General features: G+C 40.4%; 1 long non-coding RNA gene across 1 annotated transcript; it reads right to left on the bottom strand.

Moving 5' to 3' along the window:
• Positions 1 to 379: 379 nt before the first annotated feature.
• On the bottom strand, positions 380 to 3496 carry LOC134619797 (uncharacterized). The gene is made up of 3 exons (XR_010092049.1): positions 3401 to 3496; positions 1183 to 1289; positions 380 to 453 (listed from the first exon to the last, which is right to left on the bottom strand). It is a non-coding gene; the product is annotated as an uncharacterized LOC134619797 (long non-coding RNA).
• Positions 3497 to 10530: the final 7034 nt, after the last annotated feature.

Raw genomic sequence — 10530 nt, forward strand, 5'->3', positions numbered from 1 at the left:
TTGAGAGAAACTCAAGAAGACATTTACTGAAGTTTTAGGACCAACAGACTGATGAATAAACCAAGTAAAGCAAAGTAAAGACAAGCTGCACTTTGACTTTTATTAGAACAATTTGCTGGAACTACAGAGTAATGAAGTACTTCAAGTTTTTGTGTGGATGACTTCCAACCTTACTGTACAGCACAGAGCACAGAGGGACAATATATGTAATCAATATATGATGCAGAATGAACAAGTAACAACTGTAAGCTGAGTCTGAGGCTCATGCAGGACATTTCATAGTGAGGTGTCTTTGGTTGGATTATTCAAACATTTACATCAAAGCACCAAACTCATTTCTCACACATGAAGGTCTTTGAATCAGAATAATATGACTGTGTCCATCTCCCAGAATCATCACAGCAGACTCCATAGTAACCAGAAGAAGCATGTGACCATCCTGGTACCCAGAACCTGTCAGAGAGATCAAATCTGATATTAAACTGGACTAAACTCATAACTATTGTCACATTCATATAAATATGAGTCTCTTTTGGAATATTTCCAATATTTGCTGTATTTCTTTCCCAGGTTTCTCGCCCACTTTCCCTCCTTTAGACTTTTCTCTGAGAATCATCATGCACACTAAAACAGCTTTCAAGCTTTGATGAATATGAAATCTTCCTGCTGTAAAAATGGAGAATAAAAAGAAGTCAGAGCTGACTTTCTGCTGTTTGAAACTGTTTTGTCAGCTGTTTACAGACATCACTTTGAAATGTGTGTCTATCAGGTCATATTTACTGAAGCTTCTTCCTTCATATGTTCTGAAGTTTTACAAACACCAAAGAAGAAGAGACAGGAATTCTCTGAAACAGTTTTTGTTCTGTGAGAAAAGAAACATTACAGCACAAAAAACATGAAGACAAATTGAACAAAGTGAAATGTGTCGGTCGCTGCTTTGAACATTTTTCAATCCTGATTTCTTCAAACTGACTTGTTGTAACTGAACGTCATCACAGACTGCAGATGAAGAGAGTTCAAGCACAGCTGTTCATTCAAAGAAGGATTTCTGCTTTTCTTTACATTCAGTTTGTGGGGCTGTTGGAAAATAGCTCAACTCATGTATTGCTGATCTATCTTCCAAAACATCAGTGTTTCACTTCTAAATAATAACTCTGGAATAGAAACAAACTAATGTCTCACGTTTCTCTCAGCGCTGATCCGTCCACCCATTCCCATTTAGATCCTCCTGGTGTCTGTTTGGTGCTCAGACCAATCCAAGAGTATCCTCCAAATTCATTGATAAATTCCTGTTTGAGAAGAGACACAAATATTGTCTCCAGTCATAATTCAGCACTTCTGTTGTAATAACATCATCTTGTGAATATGTCTGAAGGAAGAATAAATGTGATGAAACTTTTCTTCCATTGTGCAGAAATCAGAAAGAGCCAAAGAATCAATGAATATCAGCTCCTCCTGTAGCTCAGTCAGTGTTGCAGTGGAATCAGTGTTAACAAATCATTTGATTCAGTTGGATTGAATCAGAAAAATAATCTGGATTATGAGGATTACTCTCATTTTATAACATTTCTGTTATTTCAATGTGTTGTGTTGACTTGGTTTCTAAGGATGATCTAAACTGGTTCCCATTTAATCCTGGTTCTTTAACTGCTTTGAATTTCTCTCCTTCATAATTCAATGTGAATATCCAGTTTGCTGTATTGTAATCTATCCACCTCCCAAATCCTGCAATCATTTCCTGAATGAATTCTCTAATCTTCTCTCATCTGTTCTTGTTCATATTGATAAAGTCATTTTAGTAGATGACTCTAATTTCCTTCTTGATGATCCCTCTAACAACACTGCCACACAATTGATGAACACTGCAGCATCATTTCATTGAGTGCATCATGTTAGCGGCCCCACACATAACGCTGACCTTCCACATGTCTGACCTACTATCCAATCACAGATGTATCATCTTTGACAGTCTTACAGTCAGTGTTGTCTTCCCAGAGACAAACTGCTGTCACTCCCATGTCTTCTAATGACTGTGAACATTTTTAGATTTCTTCACTGGCAACATCAACAGTATCAGGTCAGAGTTCAAGTCTGTACCTCTTCAACCGCCCCAAGTCTCTCATCCAGTTGTGTTGTTGGAGTTCAAACTCCTTCCTGCTGCCATCTCCCCCTGACTTCTCTCTATTAGAAATCAGTCCCTTTCCTTTCAGCTGACTTTCAAACAGCCAGAGTCTTTCTGAGTGGAATCAACCCTCCTTACATCCCACTGTTTTAAATCAAGTTGCTCGTCAGCTCCTTCAGATCTTTGATCAATTCCAACCTGCTTACAGACAAACCACAGCACTGAAACAGCTTTCATGAACATTACTAACCAGATTCTTCTGCTGGGATAAAGATGAACACTCCATTTGAGTCCTGCTTGACTTCTCTGCAGCCTTCATACTGTTGATGGTGCTCCTCTTATTAACACACTACAAACTGGCATCACTGGTGCTGCTCTCACATGGTTTTCTTCATATTATCAAACAGATACTTCACAATTCATATTAATCAATGTGTGTCCTCATCTGAGTCCCACATGCCTCAATCCTTGGACCAATTCTGTTCTCTTTATAAATGCTGCCCCAGTGACATCTGCTTAATGGTTTTAATGGGATCTCCTAGCACTGCTATGCAGATGACACACACACTAATACTTTTCTGTGGAGCCTCTCCTGCCTCAGTGAATGCTTCTCTGTCATCATTTCATGGATTTAAACTTCCTTCATCTCAAACTGAAGTTCTGCTGTTTGGCTCAGTTTCTCTGAGGAGGTCAGTCAGTACATCGTCCCCCTCACCAGTAACATCAAATCACCTGTTAAAAACTTTGGGATCATTTTGAACCAACAGCTGAATTTGAGCCTCACATGTCAAAGGTCATCCAGTCTTGTTTCCTTTACCTCAGAAATATTGCAAAAATCAAATCTTTACTGTGATTCAATCATCTGGAACTTTGAGTTCATACTTTCATTTTCTCCTGCCTGATTATTGGAATTCACTTTTCACCTGCATTTCTCAGTCCTCCATAGTTGGTCTGCAGTTAGTGCAGAACTCAGCAGCAAGGCTGCAAACAAAACCTGGCCTGCAGTCTCATATCTCACCTATTCTTGCTTCTCTTCACTGGCTTACAGTCAAATTCAGAATCCTCTTTTAAATGCTGTTATTAACATATAAAGCTGTGCATGAACAGGCCCCTGCTTATATAGCAGAGCTTCTTGGACCTTATCACTGCAGCCGGCCTCTCTGATCATCTAATCAGCGTCTCCCAACTGTCCCTCGCTCTGATTTTAAAGTATGAAGAACTTTGTAACTCACTGTCAGTTCCATCAAAGATCACACAGACATGAACAAACACACCCACCTGTTCCTCTTTGCTGTCTATCATCACCAGATCAGCTCCTCTGGTCTTACAGTGTTTCCTGCTCTCAGACCAAGTCTTTGTCTCAGTGGATTTAAAGTAACAGCTGCTTCCAAATCTCGTCCATCGATCAGGACACTTCTCTTAAAGTCAAACACATGTTTTAAAGTCAGATTTTGTGTCATGTTGTATCACATTAATAAGATGTCTAATTTCAGTCTTTAGTCCAAAATCTTTGGTCCCTGTCATTTTCCCTGTAAATACTTCATTTAAACTCAGGTTTTCTCTCTTATTCATAATTAACTGAAACTTACATTTATACAGAAAAACTGTTACACAGCATCAAACATTTAGGATTCAAAATAAAGACACAATCAGGTTATCACTGTGTAATACTGATGTTTTCTATTAGTTATTCAAACTTTATTACCTTCTGTCTTCTCCTTCAGCGTCTTCACTTCAGCCTGTAGCTGATTGTGGTTTTTACTCAGCTCATCATATCTGCGCTGTAACTGAGTCAGGTTGGTTTTTGTGTCTATAGAGAAAAACAGATTAAAATTAAGTTAAAATATTCTACAAATATATCTCTGATATAAGAACTTGGTGTTTAGTTGCTTACCTTGAAGTTCATCCTGGAGCTCAGTGTAATTCTTTTTGGTGTCGTTGTAAACGTGGTTCAGTTTGTCATGTTTAGTCTGAACTTCTTCATGTTTGATTCGAATTTTGTTGAATTCACTCTTGTTCAAAGCATCTGAAATTTTTTAGTGAAACCAAAATAAAATAAAATAAAATAAAATAAAATAAAATGAGTGAAACATTGAACAGAAATAATCTTCTTCCTCTGCATTGTCAAATATATCAATAAGAGTCAGAAACTTGTGCAGCCATTGTTCTTTAACATGTCCTGTGGGTGGAGGTGTTAGAACTACAGGAAATCTGATGAGCTAAATACGTATCAACTGTGAACAAAAACCACTGACAAGATTCAAAATAATTGTGCTTCAGTGTGGTCGATTGGTTAAGCTGACTTCTTTCCCACTGCTGTTACAGTCTATCGTACTTTCAGATGTCCTTTTGCAGGCGTCTCTGTTCTCACAGAGAGCTCAGATTCTTGTACAAGTGTGATGTTTCTGCTGATTCAGCATTAAGCCTGTCACACCTCCACCAGGGCCTAAAGGTCAGCTGAAGGTCATCAACTGATTTAAAACATAGACTCAAACCACCTTAAAATCCAACCATCAGCAGCTGCTGGGCGTTTTCTCTGAATTGTTCTTTGTATTATTGTGGAGTCTTTACCTGATAATATAAAGAACCTCGAGGCAGCTGTTGTTGTGATTTGATGTAATTTAAAAAAAAGATTAATTGATATATCCCATCAGATGAATGGAACTAACATTAGCTTGTTAGTCAGCCGCTTCATACACCAAGTGAACTAACTAGTCAACATAATGATAGACGGCCACTGTCTAACATAGTGTGACTGCACCTGTATCAGTCTGCAGCAGATTCTGCTGCCTGTCTGCTTTGTTGATATAATCACAGAATCACCGTGTTGAGTGAAGAGTTTGAAGGAACAACAAGAACATTCACTCCACCTCCACAACACACACAAGATATGATCCAGGAATCATGCACACAGACACACACCTGCTAATCAGTGCTAAGTAACAGACTCATGAAATACTAGAAGCTCAGTCAGCAAAACAAACTTGTTGGTCAGGCTGTAGCACACAGCAGCTCACATTATTGATCAGAGAATTCCATTTAAAATGCCACCGTACAGTTTTTATGAAGAGGGAAACTATCCTTAGAGACCAAAACTCATTTAGTCCTGAATGGAAACATGTTTTTAATGCAGGAAAGGTGCTCATGTTAACATGGGAGTCTGTGGGGACTGACTCGCTTTCAGAATCAGCCTCCAGTGGTCATTAAAGGAACTGCAGTTTTTGGTACTTCTGTGTTGGCTTCATGTACTTCCTGTATTTGCTGTGGCAGAAGGACACGTTCTGGTTGTGAAGCTGCATGTTTGTTGGCTGCTGGGATTCAGTATCAGTCATACATTCATTTGCAGGAGAAGTTCAGAGGTTGTATCTTATCTTACAGCATATGGACAGGATGATGATCCCAGCTAACATCAGGAGGCACAGCACTCTTAGAGCCAGTGTAGCACATCTGAAAGAGCCCTTCTGGACTGGAGGAGGATTCTGAGTCTGTGGTCCTGTTAGAAAGCAGTGTGGATGTTGGTTTGTGGTTATTTCCTGTCACTCTGTGTTTAATAGACCTGTGGTTGTGGTTGTATCAGCTCAGCTCCATAAAAGGGTCGGTTGCCAAAATCAAGGAAATATAACATCTGCACTGTGACCAAAGTGCCTGAATTAATTTCCTGTTCACAGAGCTCTAAAAACCAACGTGGGGAAAAAACGTAAACTACAACAGTTCATAAAGTACATGGAGAAACAGATGTTTGATGGGCTGCAGTTATTTGGCATTAAAAGCTGACTTTAACAAACTGGAAGTACATTAATTTTTATAATTGACTTACCTCCTTCCTGTGACTGAAAATGATCATAACTATCTCTGATCTCATCTGCACTCTCGTAGATATCCACCTCCCTCTGCTCCCACTCTGCTCCGTCCTCCTTTCTGCTGTATCTCATCTTCTTTGATAGATCTGGTTTGGCATAAATATCTGAGGACATCTTGAGAGGACTGAGACGCTGAGCAGGAGTTTAAACTGTACTCTAACAGTCCTGCAGTACTGACCCTGGTAGATATCGAGCTGTTCTGTTCTGTTCTTGTCCAGCCTTCTCTCTGCTTTCAGACAGGAAGAAGCTTTGAGGAAGTGGCAGCATGTAAGGAAACATAAACCCTGTGATTAATTTGCATAAAATATTATTAACTGCATTTATTGTTTCGCTTAACTACAGATAAAACTCTTTGTTGTACAATATGTGTACTTTGTTTCTGACTGAGTTTGCATAAAATAAGAAAATGTATAAAATCTTCTTTTTCTAAAGACGTTGAACTTTCACATATAAAAGCACAAACACAGTCACACCTCAGTGTCACAGTTGGTTCGACCCAGGAAATGTTATTTTGTCAGTTACAGTTTGTTTTCTTTCTGTTGCCTTATAGACAAACAAACTGTTGAACTGTTGAGGTTCATACAGTCGATGTGGAAAGTTTGAACCACGTCTCAGTCACTCTTTAAATGACCAACAATTTATATTTCACTTCACTGCTGACCGAGGATTTACAAAACAACAAGATGTTTGTGTTTATTTATTTGTGTTTTTCTTCCCTTTTTAGGTCATTCACTAACTTTTCCTTTCATTTCTACATTTTGCACTTTCAGGAAAACTGATGCAGTTCAGCTTTTTCCCATGTTTGGTTTGATTTTCAGAGCAATCCAGAAGTACGTGTGTGAAAAAGTGTCCAACATAAGGAGGAAAAGTTCTTTGAAATTACAGTGCACTTAAATGTTGCACATCTTACTGTGAGGTCACCAGGAAATACTCTTTGTTGTTGGGCTGTCCTGGTTAACACACCTCTGCAACATTACATGGGAGTCGGGTACTCGGCCTCTGGATTTGTAAAACTGTGCTGGTGGGTTCAAACTTCAGGAGATCACACTCCTCAGCCTCCCTGAGAAGGTTTATGTCAGAATATTGAAGGAGACACTTCATCCATTTGTGAAATCTCAACTTCAGGAGCAACAATGTGGTTTCCATCCTGGTCATGTAACACTGGACGAGCTCTTCATTCTCTCAAGGATGTGTGGGAGTGATGTCGTCCAGCTTACTGTAGGTCGTTTGAAGTTGAGTGTGAAGTGGTTGGGATGACATTTAGCACCTTCATGTCAGGCCACAGTTCTCAGCTGGAAAAGGTTTTGTGCCTGTTTAAGGTTGGAAATGAGTTTCTTCCAAAGTCAAGAAGTTAATGAATCCTGGAATTTTGTTCACGAGTGAGAAAAGAAAGCAGCAGGATGTTAAAAGCCAGATTGGTGCAGTGATCCTGTCTGTTGGGGTGAAGAGAGAGCTGAGCATGAAAGTGAAAGTGCTGCTGATTTATCAGATGAGCTACATTCTTACCTTCACCTCAGTAATGACCACAAGCTGTGAGTACTGACTGAAAGAATGAGATACAAGGGGTTGAAACAAGCTTCTACCAAAAGGTGTCTGTGGGCTCAGAGCTGGAGCTCCTCCACACTGAAAGCACCTGACTAGGATTACACCTGTGTGCTACTTAGGTGAGGTGTTTGAGGTTTGTCCAACTGGGAGGACACACGTTGTCTGAATCATTCAATTCAATTTGATTTCTACAGCTCCAAATCACAGCAACAGCCTCAAGGTGCTTTATGTTGTGAGGTAGACCCTACAATAACATTATAGTAACAAGTTTGCTGTTTGTGTGTTTTTCAGTGAAGTAGAAGAAACACTGCAGTGTGGGAACAGGAACTAAACACAACCAGGTCTGCAGCATCAAATCATTTCACTTCAAATGTTCAACATCAAACATCTAACATATTGGAATCAAATTCCTCACAGTGTGTCATGATTCCCAGCACAATCAGCAGATACAGCACTCCCAGGTTCACTTCAAAAGCTCTGAACCAGCTTCTTCTCACAGCTGGAAGCTTCTTCTCGGTGTGTTCATCTACAAAGATTAAACACAAAAAGTCCATTTATGAAGCACTAATGAGAGACTTTGGAGCTTTTTATTAATCCTCACTGTAGGAATGATCCCAGTAGAAATGAAGTAAATCAGATGCACCAAACAAATTAGTCGAGTTTGTTAAAAAGTTACAGGAACTCAAACAAGGACAAAGTAATATTAGTCCATTCCAGCTGTTGTGATTGGTCGATGCATTTCTGGCCACTTCTTTGTCGCAGCTTTTGAATAGATCAGTGAGAGAAAAACAATCCTCATCTCAATATAAGGACTAAATGACCAAAACTATCCTGATGGATGTGAGGAAACGTAGAAAGAAGAGTAAAAACCTGAGGGACAAATATGGAGGAGAGTCCCAGAATATTAGTTTCTATGATGATCATCTGCACACAGGTCAGAGCTGTGAGGAAAATGTAATGCTGAGGAACAACCATGAACTGTGGAAACTTTAAAGGCTGATGTATAACAAACAGAGTGGTACTGGGTGTGTGTTACTCTGTGTTTGTGCTTCAGTTACACTCAGTTAGCTTTCTGCTAGCTGTTTCCATCAGTTTCTTCTCTCCTCCTCTCTACACTCACTCATGCTGCATTTTGATGCAGCTGAATTCACAATGAATCTGTTCTCATCTACATCTTTGTGTTCCTGTTGTCAGACCACAGAACAACTATGAACTACTGATTTAAACGTGCTGCATTAACTACAGGGGGAAGCTGCTAACACACTGGAGCTGCATACCAAGCTGCTGCTCTGCACCTCTGAAAGACGCATTTTTGTAAGCACAACACTGTCGGACAAACTCGACATTCACATATGTTAAAAACAATGACTGTGTGGACAATCTGGCTGTATTTAACAGTCATGTTATCACTTGGAGAGGAAGCAGAAAGAGCTGTGCTGCTCCTATTGGCTGCTTCTCTCTGTCACTCACAGACCTCTTCCTGAAAGCAGAGCAGCAGCTGAACCAGTTTGACTTGAAGCCACAGACACTGAAACAGTCAGACGGTTAGAAACGGAGCTCCTAACTGGGAGTAAACAGGCCCAGTGCAACAAATGATCTGTGTGCCAGTTTGGACTGAAACTGGAAACATATTCTGGGGGCGTGTGACACGAACACTAATATGTCTTAAAGTGGTCGATATCAGAGCTTTAAAGACACTGAACAACACTTTCATCATCAACATTTTCTTTGGTTTTGTCACTTTGATGATTTCCTACTTACCAGCTTCTTGTAGGCCAACATCAGGGTGCTGCTCTCCATCATCTAACACCTCCACCTCACTTTGCTCTCTCACTCCTCCATCCTCTTGGGACCCTCTGCTGTATTTCACCCTGAAATCTTCAACACTTTGAATTTCTGTAGACATTTTGAGCTGAAAGATATTTGAGCAGCTTCACCGTCTGTCTGTGTGTTTAAGTCCGACAGCTTTGAAGAGAAAACAAAGAGGAAGTAAAACAGGACGAGTCACAGTTCAAACACGTCAGGAGGTGTCAAACTGTCAGTTATGGACAAATGAAAACAACATTCAACAAGATCTGAAGTTCAGTTACATGAATGTAAAACACTGAAAGAAGTTTCTATTTTTAATATTTTTTAATATATTAAAATATTAATATTAATATAATACGGTTTAACTCAGCAGCTGCAGTATGTATATAATAACACGGCTTTGTTAGACGCTGCCTTCTACAAACTGTAAGTACAGAGAAGCAGCAGAGAGAAGAAGTGTTTGTGACACAGGAAATATGTCAGAGTGAACTATTTATTCATCTTTATTTTTACCAGCACAGAAACTAACAGGGCAGCGTGGTGCTGCAGTGCTGCACTCCCACATTTTATCTGCTATCCTGTCTTGCCTCACACAGCGGTACATGACAGGAGATCTCGAGCACTAAAATAAAGCAGCAGACTCCGACCTACAAGTGGCAGCAAGTAGCAGTTTCCTTTCTTGAGGAAAAGCTGAGGTGGAAGCGTTGGCTCACCCCTGGTAGAAGAACATTTTCAGTGGTACTCACCGGGCTCTAAGGGGTCCTCAAAGACGTCGTGTTTGTCCACCTGCTGCTCCGCCTGCACCTGATCCTCTGTAGCTGAAAGTGGGCATCATCCACCCACATCTGGTTGCTCACTGTTGTTGATCAGCCTCTCCGCTGCCCGCTCATTGGCCTGCCTCCTCACCGGTAAGCTCTTCCTCCTCGACAACTATGACCACAGACAGTTTCCTGTCTGGAGCCATCAGAGGCTCAATTATCCGGTTTCCCTTTTTCCTTCACCAAGAAGAAAAAGTCTTCTAGTGCAGATTTCCTTCTCATGTGGAGCAACAACCTATCACCAGCTGCCGACTCCACCTGGATGATGCCGTTTTGCTCGCCGGAGATTTTATGTGCCAGCTCATCACAGGTTCTTCAGCTGGAATGTTTTTGCATCAGCAGCTCCAAACTCTCCTATTTCCTCAGGCCGGAGGAC

Source organism: Pelmatolapia mariae, linkage group LG22, assembly GCF_036321145.2.
Source record: "Pelmatolapia mariae isolate MD_Pm_ZW linkage group LG22, Pm_UMD_F_2, whole genome shotgun sequence".
NCBI lineage: Eukaryota > Metazoa > Chordata > Actinopteri > Cichliformes > Cichlidae > Pelmatolapia > Pelmatolapia mariae.